Here is a 347-nt window from a genome sequence, read left to right as displayed (position 1 = left end):
ATTAAATCACATTCATAGAAGAATTGTCTTCAGATGATGATGATGAAATGTTGCAAGATTTCAAGGATTTCATCATTCATTCAGATTTATTTGTGTTCATCATGTAAGAAGTTTACAGCATCCTGATTTACAACCTGAGAATCACAGACAGTGACAGTTCTGTAGTAATAAGGTAAAGATCTGAATATTTAAATTCATCTCTCTTCATTTAAAGAGCACTCCATAACTCCTCGTGTCATAAATACGAGATTATTATTTTGAAACAAAAAAGAGCTTTTAATTTTGTTTTATAGGTCCCAAAAGAGACAAAGAAGTCATTTCCTTTTAATATTATTCTCTAATTTCAT

This window comes from Echeneis naucrates, chromosome 22, assembly GCF_900963305.1.
Source record: "Echeneis naucrates chromosome 22, fEcheNa1.1, whole genome shotgun sequence".
NCBI classification, from domain to species: domain Eukaryota; kingdom Metazoa; phylum Chordata; class Actinopteri; order Carangiformes; family Echeneidae; genus Echeneis; species Echeneis naucrates.
Note: the sequence above shows the minus strand (reverse complement) of the source record.